This window comes from Gorilla gorilla, chromosome 14 (assembly GCF_029281585.2).
Source record: "Gorilla gorilla gorilla isolate KB3781 chromosome 14, NHGRI_mGorGor1-v2.1_pri, whole genome shotgun sequence".
Taxonomy (NCBI): Eukaryota; Metazoa; Chordata; class Mammalia; order Primates; family Hominidae; genus Gorilla; species Gorilla gorilla.
The window spans coordinates 62,980,233-62,993,068 of NC_073238.2; positions in this window are offsets into that span (position 1 = coordinate 62,980,233).

Below are 12,836 nucleotides of genomic sequence, written 5' to 3' on the forward strand. Positions count from 1 at the left end.
AATACTCCTATTGCTCACTGTGTTGACTCAGTGGGAGCTGTGACAGGAAGGTGAAGGAGACAGAGGCCATGTCATGACATGACCTTAAGTATAAGGAGAGTGGAGGATAAACAAGGTTTGAAATGTTTGAAGCTGGAAGATAGTCTATGGAGCATTCTTGCAATTGTCAGTAAGTAGAAAATTCAGTTGTCAAAGAAGACTAGTCAAAATACAAGTTCTTTCCTGTCAGGAATATACTGGAAAGTGCAGCACAGATGACTTTAATATACCATGTGTATTTTTCTTTCCTATATTGATGAGAATCACATGCCACAACATCTATCTCTGAGTTTATAGGCAAGTCTGAAGCAGTACTACAAAAGCAAGGTGTCTCTAGCAGTTTATGAATGAAAAAAGCAAAAGCTTGATAGACCTTATGGTCGTATGATTTCTGTAAAATCTGTAAGAAATATTTGAACAACCATCAATTAAGACCTTGTTCTTTTCCACCCATTTCTGATTCCCCCCATCATTCTTCCTCATTTGTCAGTGGCATCATGTGTCCGTGCATTTCTAGGGAGTTGCGTGGGAGATTCATTTAGTTTGGGTTTAGTGGGATGTGTATATGTGTGTTGTAGCCTCTTCCAGGTAGAGTTAAGCTATTGCTGGGAATACTCCTATTGCTCACTGTGCTGACGGAGGTTGCAGTGAGCTGAGATTGCGCCACTGCCCTCCACAAATAAGTCATTTAATCCTCAAACAAGGAAGTAGTTTCTTTCTTTTTTTTTTTTTTGAGGTGGAGTCTTGCTCTGTCACCCAGGCTGGAGTGCAGTGGGGTGATCTTGGCTCACTGCAACCTCCGTCTCCCGGGTTCAAGCTATTCTTCTGCCTCAGCCTCCTGAGTAGCTGGGACTATAGGCACGTGCCACCATGCCTGGCTAATTTTTTGTATTTTTAGTAGAGATGGGGTTTCACCATGTTAGCCAGGATGATCTCAATCTCCTGATCTTGTGATCCACCTGCCTTGGCCTCCCAAAGTACTGGGATTACAGGCGTGAGCCACCATGCCAGGTCGAGATTTTTTTTGGAAAGTTTTCTTAAAAGCATCTCCTTACCTCTGCTTCTAATACAGCTCTTTTATATTCTGGATTTGAAGTATGGTTGAAAGGTCTAGGCTTGATTGCCAAAAGAAATGCACGGTCAAGTTAGAGTGTACAAAACACAGGTCTCTCAGAAATTATGGCTGGCTCTCAGTTCCTGACAGTGAGGTCTCAAAAAAGGGGAAAGTGAGTTAGTCCTTCTAAAAAGCATAGAGGAGGAGGTTGAAAGGGTTAGAAAGGTCAAGTTTCTTGGAAGCTTTGTGTGGGAATTCCATCACTTTTATCTTCAGAACCCAAGGCAATGATAGCAATGATGATGAAGATGATGATGATGGTGATAATAATGATGATGATGGTGCCCTGTACTTACAAAAAGGCTTTCATCTGTAGACTCAAAATGCAACACAACCACTAATTAATTCCAAAGGCAAGGTAGGCAAATATCATTATCTTCAATTTACAGGCCAGGAATTTAACAAGGAAGAAATTAAGCCCTTTACCCAAGGTAATTTCAGAGTGAATATCACAAATGAAGAGTTCCTGCCTCTTCTCTGTCCACATGTCACCTACAGGTAGCTACAGAAGGGCTTTCTTTTATTCCTTCAGAAGTTGTTTTGGAGCCAAAATTTGTGGATGACATTGTGGAACTACAAAAGATGACAACAAAAAGCAGCACATGATTAAATATCAAAATGGAAGGTAACGGGAAAAAGAATTCTGGACAAAAGAGAGAGCTGTGGAGCTTGAAGGGGGATTCAGAATTTGAATTTCTGGAGAACTATTATGAGAGGCCCTGAGCATCCTTGTACTCAAGCTCGGAATGTTCTTGCTGGTTTTTCCAAGAATGCAAGGGCTTAACTGCTTTTCACTTGGGCCCTTTCTCAGGTTATTTGCTGTGAATAACCTTGAGGGACGAGATAATATCTCCCCCCAACAAAGAGCAGGTTTCCTTACCACCAGCTGTGAAAGAGGTGGATTCCCCAAGCCTAGGTTCTTCTCCTGTAATACAACCTGTTGCATGGCAGCATTTATCTGAGCCCCATGTTGCCCTCTGGGACTTGGAAGCAAGGAAAACAGCTCAAACATAATGCTTATGCTGCTTGGTGACTGTAAGTAATAAGGCCCCTTGTCTCTGACCCAGGAGTCTCATGTCATCTGACAACATCCATGATACAGTAACAGGCTAACGAATTAGCTTACAAGTAGGATGAAATCAAATCCCACAGCTGGCAGAAACAGCCTGAATAACGTTAGGTGCACCTGATCTGTGACACTTGTACCCCTCCTGTTATGACACTGAGCACCCTTTATTGTAATTGCTTATTTAATTCCTTTATTCCCCACCAGGCTGGAAGCTATGGGAAGAAAGGGCTATTGCATTTCCTTTGCCTAGAAAAGTGCTTGGCATATAGTAGGTTTTTCTCAAATATTTATAGAAGGAGTGAATACATGGATATAGTCTGTATAGGAGTGCAGAATAAACCAGTTCCCCAGGAGGAAAGAGTTTTAAAAGGTAGGCAGAGTAACTGCCTTCATGTGTCCTCGAACATTCCACTCTCTCCTCTGGGGCAGAGCGAGCTCCTTGCTGCACTGACCCCTCCCTTCACAGACTTCACTGAATGCAGGGAGGAGACATAGTAAAATGATGTCACCTCTACTACACAATGATCTGGGTGGCTGCAGCATCTCTGCCTCACCATGATGTGATGGAGTTTCCCTGCCCCAACCTGCTTGTTTGAGTGTATGGTTCTGGTGTGGATGTTTGCTCAGTTTCCACATCTCATGGGCATTGGTGGAAAGGAAATCAAGGCCATGCCAACAGAGGTCACCTTTGGTTTCCTGAGGTCCACAGGTGTGGATGACAAACATCTGGCCAGGAAACCCGCCTGCCAGAATCCCCAGAGTGAAGACACTCAAGCAGAAGACAGGATGGCTCCTCAGCGTTACTCTGGCCAGTGATCAAATTCTCAGGGTTTGTGGAGCAATTAATTGCTTCATACACATGCTGGGCCACGTTCTTCAGAATGAGGCAGGTCACATCTCCGAATTCTTAACCCTTTTGGAATCCAGGCGCTCACCACTACTGGTGGGAATAACACATCTTCTTCTGAAGGAAGGAACCAGTTGTTCTTAGTGGGAGAAGAGAGCCGTGGGACTGATTTGACTTTTCTCCCAGAGAGCAGGTTCTCCATTTGCCTATTGGGAAAGAGAGGTGGACACAGGTCAAAGATATCACATCCTCTCCTCTCACCTTTCCTTCTCCCTTCCCTTCCTCCTTCTGAGACACAAACGGAAATAGTATGTTAGCTATGACCATGAATATTGTATTTACCAGTGATTTTTACTTACAATGCTGATCCAAGAGGATGTAATATCCTTTTATTTCTTTCAAAGCTCTTCATGGGAGTTAACCTAAAGGAAGAAGCTGAGGCACAAAATACAATTTTAAGGAGTTAACTTGAGTCACAGTGAGGACAGCGGCCCGGGAAACACTTCCAAGTTGTCTTGGGAAGTGCTCCCTTATGTATTTGCACAGGCAGGGTCTTTTTTTTTTTGGTTTGTTTTTTGAGACAGGGTCTCACGCCATCACCCAGGCTGGAGTGCAGTGGCACAATCATGGCTCACTGCAGCCTTAGCCTGCTGGCCTTGAGCAACCCTCCCGTCTCAGCCTCCCAAGTAGCTGGGATTACAGGTACATGCCACCATGCCTGGCTAATTTTTAAATTTTTCATAGAGACAAGGTCTCCCTATATTGCCCAGGCTGGTCTTGAACTTCCGGGCTCAAGTGATCCTCTTGCCTCAGCCTCTCAAAATACTGGAATTACAGGCATGAGCCCTGACACCCGACCACAAGCAGGTTTCTAAAGGCAAAAGGGAACAAGGAATAGGCTGATACAAAGTTGTTTGGCAGGAATTCTCACTGGCTTAAAGAAGTAATATTGATTCGTGATTGGCTATACCTTGTTGAGCTATAGGGTAAGAGCTATGGTATCTAGCATATGGCATTGTTAGGTTAATGTATGGCCACTTGGTGTCAGTCAGTCTTGAGCCCACATAGCAAGTGGCTTCAAGAGGTGATTACTTAGCTCAAGGCGGGGAGTGAGACATAATTGCTGTCACATTTCAATGCCTCTTTGGGCCTGATAATTTAAAATGGCTCACATTCTTCGGATAAAGTTTCTTTTCTTTCTCAATGAGATTTTGTTTTTTTTTGTTTTTAACTCAACAAATGTGTATTGAGCCTGTCCAGGGCCAGTCTGGGCCAGTCCAGAGAGTGAGAATAGCAGTCAGTAGGTTAAGAACACAGGTTTCTAGTTCAACAGACCTTGACTCAGTCCCATCCTATCTTATTAGCGGTGGGACCTTTGCAGCTCCATGGGAGGATACTGGGGGAAGCCACTGTATTCCTCCCCTGCCTGTCTCCAGGCTTAGCAGCAGCCAGAGAGCCTGTTCTCTGAAAACGCTGCCTGCCACACTTGTTCCTGATGCTGGGATCCCTTTACAGGAAGCATAACCCTTTATTTTAGTTCAAATTAAACAAATACTCAAATGCCCTGGTGGAAGCAGTTAACACCCGCAAGTTAAAACTTGCCTGAAGACAATTTCTGCAGCCGGAAATAACTTGCAGACACTTAGCTGGGGGTAGGAGCTGAACACCACAGGGAGGAGACACGAAGTTGGAAAAGAGGAATTGAGAGCCTCAGAGTCAAAATTCATTACTTCATGCTTTTTCTTTCAACCTGATCTCCCTTCCCTTTCTTATTTTTGAGAGAAAGTTTCAATTCCTGTTATAGCTGAATTCACCAGGAAGTATGGGTAATTTGTCTCCGTACTTAACCAGCGCTTTAAGTGTAGAATTTTGGCCATTTATTTAAGGCCTGGAAAGAATTTACTAACTATAAGAAAATCATGTGACTTTCTTAGTGAAATGGCATCAGAAGATTTCGGGGGGCCACAAAGAGCACCGTAACCAGGTGTAGCTGGAGTCAGGCCATTTTGTGTCAGCCAGTGCCAAAGTCCTTCCAGGTGGTGGCTGCTCTTTCTAAGGACTATTTGAACTTGGAGCAATCTGATCAAGGCAGGTTTTAGAGTTTCAGGAATGCTGGTGAGCCATGTCTTGCATGTTTAACCCAAAGCTTCCCTGGAGTTGGAGACTGCACTACTTTTCATCCATCATACACTTTTTGGGCACTTGCTTGTTGGTGCTGGGCGCTGCGTTAGACTCCAGAAAGAAAGATAATTGTTTAGTAAAGGAAAAAAATGCTGTTTCTGCCCTGGAAAAATGTGCCTGACACAGAGGCCTTTTGTATTTCTGTTCTGGTCAAATAGCAACTCTCTCCTCGAGGCCATAAATGCTGAAGCTTAGACCTAGTATTTGATAGCACAACAGGGTGATTATAGTCAATAATAATTTAATTGTACATTTAAAAATAACTAAAAGAGTATAGTTGGATGGTTTGTAACACAAAGGATAAATGCTTGAGGGGATGGATCCCCTACTTTCCATGATGTGATTATTATGCATTGCATGCCTGTACCCAAATATCTCACGTATCCCACAAATATATAGACCTACTATGTGCCCACAAAAATTAAAAATTACGAATTAAAAAAAAAAAATGCCACAAGACAGGAGAGGTAAGTTAGCCTAGAAAGAGCTTGTTAAAAAAAAAAAAAAAAAAAAAAAAAAAAAAATCCTTTCTTTACAGTCGAATAATATTTTAGCAATGCTGCCCTCTGCAGAGCAAAACTAGGATCGCAACTCTAGGTGGTTAAACGAACTTCCCAACACTGGTTAATTTGAGGAGAACTGGAAGATTCAATGGTCTTCCAGAGTTTTCTCACATACCCCCCTAAAATAATTGTGAATAATCATGTGCCTTCTTGCGTGTTTTTAAGTTGACATCTAAATTTGCCTTATCACGTTAATAGTTGCAAAGGATGTTCTTTCCCACACATTTTCTGAGCTTTAAATAGTTGCAGATTGAGCATATCCAGTTTAGTTTATGAAAAACACCATCTGTATCACCTGATGGGCAAAGCCAGCCCTCATTGTCAAACCAATCAGCTAACTTTGAATTGCTTTCTGACAGAAAAATAGTTTACTCGACTGTATTAATCACGCTGCTGATAAAGACTTATCCGAGACTGGGTAATTCTTAAAAAAAAGGAGGTTTAATGGACTCACAGTTCCATGTGGCTGGAGAGGCCTCATAATCATGGTGGAAGATGAAGGAAGAGCAATGGGACGTCTTACATGGCAGCAGGCAAGAGAGAAAGAGAGCCAAGCGAAAGGGGAAACCCCTATAAAAGCATCAAATGTTGTGAGATTTATTCATTACCATGAGAACAGTATGTGGGAAACCGCTCCCATGACTCAATGATCTCCCACTGGCACCCTCCCACAACACGTGGGAATTATGGAAGCTACAATTCAAGATGAGATTTGGGTGGAGACACAGCCAAACTATATCATTGACTGACTTAAATTCAACAGAACTGTGCTTTGGAGGACATAGTTGCGCTGCTGACTTCTAACACTGAGGCAGGTGACTAGATAGAGCTGGCGCAGGTGACCCAGGCATTGCTCCTTTAGGGGTGCCTTCTGAGAAAGCAAAAGGAGTTTTACTTTCATGGGACTCTCCTGTCTTAGCTCTAAATTTTCTTATTGTCCCATTGTTTGGTGCAAGTTCTTTTTTTTTTTTTGAGATGGAGTTTTGCTTTTGTTGCCCAGGCTGGAGTGCAATGACATGATGTTGGCTCACCGCAACCTCCGCCTCCCAGATTCAAGTGATTCTCCTGCCTCAGCCTCCCGAGTAGCTGGGATTATGGGCATGTGCCACCATGCCTGGCTAATTTTGTGTTTTTAGTAGACACTGGGTTTCTCCATGTTGGTCAGGCTGGTCTCGAACTCCCGACCTCAGGTGATCTGCCCGCCTCGGCCTCCCAAAGTGCTGGGATTACCAGGACGGTGTATTATAAGTTTCAGGATGGTAAAAGGTGTATGTCTTCTCTTGTAAACAAAGAGAAGGGAGATTGTGAAAGGTACAAGAGGCAGGGGAGCAGCCCACTGAGCTACCCCAGGAATTTCCCTGGCAATCAGTTTTAAGGAGGACATGCAGAAGTTGAAGATGTGGAACACACATCCCATCTAAGGGGTGACATCCTTCAGTTTGTGGACAGCTGGTCTAATTCACTGGAGGAAGAACACAGCTCCCCTGGGGCCATGCTCTGGCCACAGAACAGTGTGCAAGAGGTCATTTATGTTCAGGTAGCTTTTCTTATCTCTCCACTCTTGCTCTGGTCTTTAACAGCTTTCCTTCAGGGGCACGTAGAGGGCATGGCTGTGATATGCCTGTGTCATGCTTTTTAAAGAGTAGTCCTCCTGGAAAATAACTCATCCTTCTCTAGGTCTGGAAGATGACTTTGGCCTCCAGGAGCTGTCTAGCAAAAGCTGAATGCCAGTTTACAGCAGCTGTCTGTTCATACAGACAGGTCAAGAGGTTTCCTGTCTGGTGGGTGGCTGGACAAAGTGCCCAGGGTGGATGAAGATAGTTACACCATAGGGCCTGAGTGAGAGGGAGACACTAAGGTGATTCACTGTCTGCTGAGGAGCACCTTGAAAGTCAGACCAGGATATTTCAGGTCCTACACCGCCTGACCACTGCCTGTTGATAGAACCTGCTTCCCCCTTTGCACCACGTCTGACTTGCCTTGACTTTCACCTTTGTAAAAATGGGAATCTTTTTAAAGCTGTAATACTATTTCCTGATTACTGCTTTCTCTTCACTCCTCTAACATTCTGTACCTTTTTTTTTTTTTTTTTTGAAACCGAGTCTCCCTCTGTTGCCCAGGCTGGAGTGCAGTGGCATGATCTCAGCTCATTGCAACCTCTGCCTCCTGGATTCAAGCGATTCTTCTGCCTCAGCCTCCCAAGTAACTTGCATTACAGGCTCATGCCACCACCTCGGCTGATTTTTTGTATTTTTAGTAGAGATGGGGTTTCACCATGTTGGCTAGGCTCGACTTGAACTCCCGACCTTAAGCGATCCACTCACCTTAGCCTCCCAAAGTGCTGGGATTACAGCTGAGAGCCACCTCACCTAGCCAACATTCTGTACTTTTTAAGGGCATGTCTTGTGTTTTGCCTTGTGTTATAATTCTTTAACTACATGTCTCAAGGCCCTTTGAAGAGAGAGAGTCAATTCCATCTCTGTACTTCCCAGCTGTCTAGCTCAATATCTGGTACAGGGCAGGTACTCAGAAATTGCTATCCTATTTCTTCAGATCAAAGCAGGCACTTCTTCTCTCCACACGTCTAAAGAACAACAGGTTGGGTTCTAAAACCTGATAGCTTCTTCTGGAGCTCCAGCAACAGGCATCCGTGAGGGTGAGGGAATTGTGATTGTGATCAGGGAATTTGTCATGGATTGATGACCAAGTGTGGAAAAACTCAAACTGTTTGTCCTCTGCTCTCATACCCGAACAATTAGCACAGAAGACACCTGTGACCACATGTGTGGGATGTCTCCCCACCAGCAAGCAAGCAATCAATAAGTTCTGGAGGGGACACCAGCTGGGTATCCTCTGGCCCAGTTTGATTCCAACCTGTCTACCTGGAGATAATGTCAGATCCCAAAGGCTGAGGGCTCAGTCCCCAAGATTGCCCCCACCTCTAACTTCTGATGCCAATTGCAAGCTCCAGGTTATTTTGACAGTGTTTCTGACCTACTGGCTACAAATTGGGGTTCTCATAACCCTTTCCTTGGCTTCAATCAGTTTGCTAGAGCAGTTCAGAGAAATACAATTACTGGTTTATGATAAAGGACATTACAAAGGATACAGATGAAGAGATGCATAGGGCAAGATATGGGGGAAGAGCATGAAGCTTCCATGACCTCCCAGGAGCCTTCAGGAACCTCCATGAGTTTAGCTATCTGGAAGCTCTCATAACACTGTCCTTTTGAGTGTTTATAGAGGCTTTATCATGTGGGCATGATTGATAAAACCACTGGCTATTGGTAATCAACTTAAACTTTGGCCCCTCTCCCCTCCCTGGAGGTAGGGTTTGAGGCTGAAAGTCCCCATCTTCTAGTCCTGCCTTGGTCTTTCTGGTGACCAGCCCCCATACTGAAGCTATCTAGGGGCTGCTGGCCACCAGTCAGGTGGGTGGCACACAGAAGGACACATATCACTGAAGATTCCAAGAATTTTTGGAGTTGTATTTCAGGAAATGGGTAGGAAGACCAAACATACATTTTACAATATCACAATGGCATACCTTCAGATAGCATTTCGAAGGTGCTGCCTGGTGCTTAAAGGTCAGTAGACCCGAGTTCAGTGACGACCTTGGTGTGCTAGGCATCCAGGGGAAAACAGGAAGCCCAACCTGAGTTCGTGGATTTTTTTTCCCTTTCATAGGAGAGACTGTGCTCAAGATCCAGATTCATTCTGGATCATTCATTGATTCTCGTAGCTTTAAAAACATGCCAAGTGCCCACAGGTCTTTGGGAATCGTTCCAAATTTTATCAAAGACACAGATGCATAATAAAATAAACAGAAATTAAACTTTATCCTAACCTCCAAAGTATACAACTCCCAACTAAATGTGTAGCTTTGATTTAAATGATGGGTTATTTACCATCACTTAATGGGGACAGGATAAGTGAGAAGTATTTTGGTGCAAAAGTAATTGTGGTTCTTGCCATTACTTTTAATGGAAAAAAACTGCAATTACTTTTCCATCAACCTAACAGGACAAGGGATGAAAAAGTCCTACCTAAAGCATATCTAAATTGATAGGGACTAAGTTCATTTGGATAATCATAAATCTGCAAATAAATAGGAGGATAGTTGGAAGGATTCTGCAGTGTGAGGGTTTTCCAAAGCAAACCAGCTGAGCTGGACCAAAGAACTGAGAAAACAGGGACTGTGTAAATTGTTTTATTACTCAATGCATAAAGAATTATGCCTCTGGAAAAGTGTGGTTTCATTCTGTACTATAAAGATGAAAGTCTTGGCTATCACGTGGGAAGGCAAGTTCTTGAATGGAAATATGTGCTAAGGTAGATGGCCCAACATGATGGTTTCTTGCCTGGGAGCTTCTTGTTCCTAGTGCTGCTGTTACATAACTGAGTGACTTTGGCTGAAGATCTGTTCCTTTTCTTCTTTTTCCAGAGATAGGGTCTTGCTCTGTTGCCCAGGCTGGAGTGCAGTGGTACAGTCTTGGTTCACTGCAGCCTCTACCTCCTTGGCACAAGCAACTCTCCCAACTCAGCGTCCTGAGAAGTTGGGACTATAGGCGCTTGCCACCACACAGGATAATTGTTTTTTTTTTTTTTTTTTTTTGAGACCAAGTCTCCCTCCATCATTCAGGCTGGAGTGCAGTGATGCGATCTTGGCTCACTGCAACCTCCATCTCCCGGGTTCCAGCAATTCTCATGCCTTAGCTTTCCAAGTAGCTGGGATTATATGTCTGTGCCACCATGCGCAGCTAATTTTTGTAATTTTGAGTAGAGACAGAATTTCACCATGATGGCCAGGCTGGTCTCAAACTCCTAGACTCAAGTGACCCACCCACGTTGGCCTCCCACAGTGCTGGGATTACAGGCGTGAGCCACTGCGCCTGGCCAATCTGTTCATTTTTATACTTAAAAATTGAACATGGCCAATGAGTCCAGATAGGAACACTTTGGATTGCTAATTCATTTTATGAAATAGTTGCTCATTCTTTAGATGCTAAAATTTAGAGAATTCCTCCACTGCCTCTCACTCAACCTGCCATTTTCCATTGAGCACTTTCTCTGGGCTCTGCACACCTGGCACTTGAAAAAGCCTCTGGGTATTTGGCAGCCAGCATGTTCTCATCGAGACCAGTTCTACTCTGAGAGAGTTTTCCAATCTGGCTGTAAATTGGGGTTAGCGAGGGCAGCCTCTATCCTGCTAAGAAACAAAGCCAGCCTTTTATAGAGCCAAGAAGCTGGCTCTTTACCGCATGTTTTTTTCAACATCCTCTATAAAAAACCCTTTGTGGTGTTTATTGGATGACCTCTCACTGACCTTTCTCTTGTGTTCTAAATGCCATTCTCATGCCAAACTCCATGAGAGTTATTGTTTTCCATCTTTTTTTCTGCATTATTAGGGTTATCAGACTTAGCAAATAAAAATATAAGATGCTGAGTTAAATTTGAATTTCATATAAATAATGAATAATCTTTAATATATAAGACTTGGAACATACTTGGATTTAAAAATTATTAATTATTTATCTGAAATTGAAACATGACTGGGTGTCCTGTGTTTCACCTGGCAACTCTATACAGGGATTCAAATGTCCTAATTTTCATACCTTACTGAAATGTTTGTTTCATCTGTTTATCCCTCATCTCAGGAAATACTGCTACACAACCTTGAACTACCTCACACATCGAAAAAGAACACGTACTCTTTCTCTACCAAAAGTGAATTTATCAGTTACACATACAAGGTACACTTTTCCTTAATGACTGAGGTTTGTCTATTTTCTCTCTCTCTTTTTTTTTTTGATGTTTGTAACTATTGCCTTTCAGCTTTCACCTTTTTATTTCCATCTCTGTCACCACTTGCCTCACTTTCTTAAATTAAAAAAACCAAAAATCCCTTTATTTCAACCATGGAACATGCAGGAAGACCAGCAGTTCTCAAATCCTTTGGTTATATGGGTTAGGGAATCCCATTAATTCTGAATCTAGTGATAGAACAATCACATTGTACCTACTCTTTCAGTTACTAAGTAGTGCTTTTATGAATTAAAGATGATACTTAAATTTTGGGTTAAACTTTTGGAGGAAACCCCTTATTTTACTTTTGAAAATTAACATAGTCATCTGGGGGCGTGAAGGGGAGCACAGCAGCAACAACGGAAGGCTTCAGTGTTCACTTCTGGAGGCTCCCGTCTTGACTGCTGCCACAACCAAGTTTTCCTGCCAAGTGCTTACACCCACAGAAAGGCTGTGGCCCCTCCTCGGAGTTGGGCTAACATCCAGCCTCTGTCTACAGTGGTCTGTGTTGGAGCCTGCTGATGGGCTCCAGGTTATCTGGTCTAACAGGAGCTGATGCTATGCTCAGGGAAGCAACAGGGAATGAATGATAAAGAGGAAACAGAGCTGCCAGGATGAGTGATTGTCAAAGGTGGATGCTTTCCTGATTAGTTGCAGGGGAGACACGACAGCAAGGTCTAATTACAGGAGATCATTTGTACCATCAGAGATTAGCATATTTGGGGTGAGGAAGGTAAGCATGTTTTGACTTTTTAGATGAAATGAGGTGCTAACAACTTGGCCACAAGGTTTAGAAACAATCACAGGAAACCAACTAGGAAGTGAAAATTGGTAGGTATTTTGAGCACTAACATAAAGGATGGAAGAAGCAGAGATACCCAGAAGTCCTGGAAGCAGGCTAGGCAGGATGAACATTTTAGAAACGCTTAAGAACAGGCTAATCTGAGGCCAGGCACAGTGGCTCACACCAGTAACCCCAGCACTTTGAGAGGCTGACGTGGGAGGATCTCTTGAGTCCAAACATTCAAGACCAGCCTGGACAACATAGTGAGAAACCCCATCCCTAAAAAACTACAAAGTGAAAAATTAGCCAGACATGGTGGTATGTGCCTATAGTCCCAGCTACTTGGGAGGCTAAGGTGGGAGGATTGCTTGAGCCCGGAAGGCTGAGGCTGCAGTGAGCCATAATTGTGCCACTGCACTTGCCCTGAGTGACAG